We start from the raw sequence: 600 nt of genomic DNA, 5'->3' as shown, positions 1-600 counted from the left end.
CCCTTCAAACCGAAACGCATTACTGCTTCACGGCAGAAATAGGCAGGGTGGTGGTACCTACCCGCGCGGACTCACAAGAACTCCTACCACCAGTAAAAACTAACTGAAATCATACATCGTGCTCTGATTTGAGGCAGATTTTTTATTTTTATTTGACCGAGGTAATATTACCTCAATCAAATAAAACTAGAAAAGGCTTTAGAAATGTTTTTGCTTCACAACGCGTGTTTACGATTCAAAACGAAAGCCAATTAATTAAAAGCGGTGCGTCCGGCAAACAATTTTATTGCAGTAATCATCTGCAACATCCATATAAAGGTAAGAGTATAAAATATATTGTCGCATCGACGATCTCCGATTGGTTCCGTAGATTATTAGCCTCTATTTGTGTTGTCAATGTTTATAGCCGTTTTATGAGTACTGGCGGTTTTATTGGGGGTCTCAATTGGTATAGTAACGGATTTGATTAAGTAAAGGAATCGTTACGTTTTGTTTGTCGCTAAATGAGTACGTTTTATGATCTATATCTTACTGGATGGATGTTGGCCGTGAATTATATTCAGCTGCAGTAGAGATATTCGATAATGTTTTGTTTTTACG

The 600-nt window shown here is 37.8% G+C and overlaps 1 non-coding gene across 1 annotated transcript; it reads left to right on the top strand.

Moving 5' to 3' along the window:
• Positions 1–470: 470 nt before the first annotated feature.
• Positions 471–600, top strand: Mir3417 (microRNA mir-3417). The gene has a single exon (NR_107695.1). It is a non-coding gene; the product is annotated as a microRNA mir-3417 (primary transcript).

Source organism: Bombyx mori, chromosome 1, assembly GCF_030269925.1.
Source record: "Bombyx mori chromosome 1, ASM3026992v2".
Lineage (NCBI taxonomy): Eukaryota > Metazoa > Arthropoda > Insecta > Lepidoptera > Bombycidae > Bombyx > Bombyx mori.
Note: the sequence above shows the minus strand (reverse complement) of the source record. Positions and strands in the feature narration are given on the sequence as shown.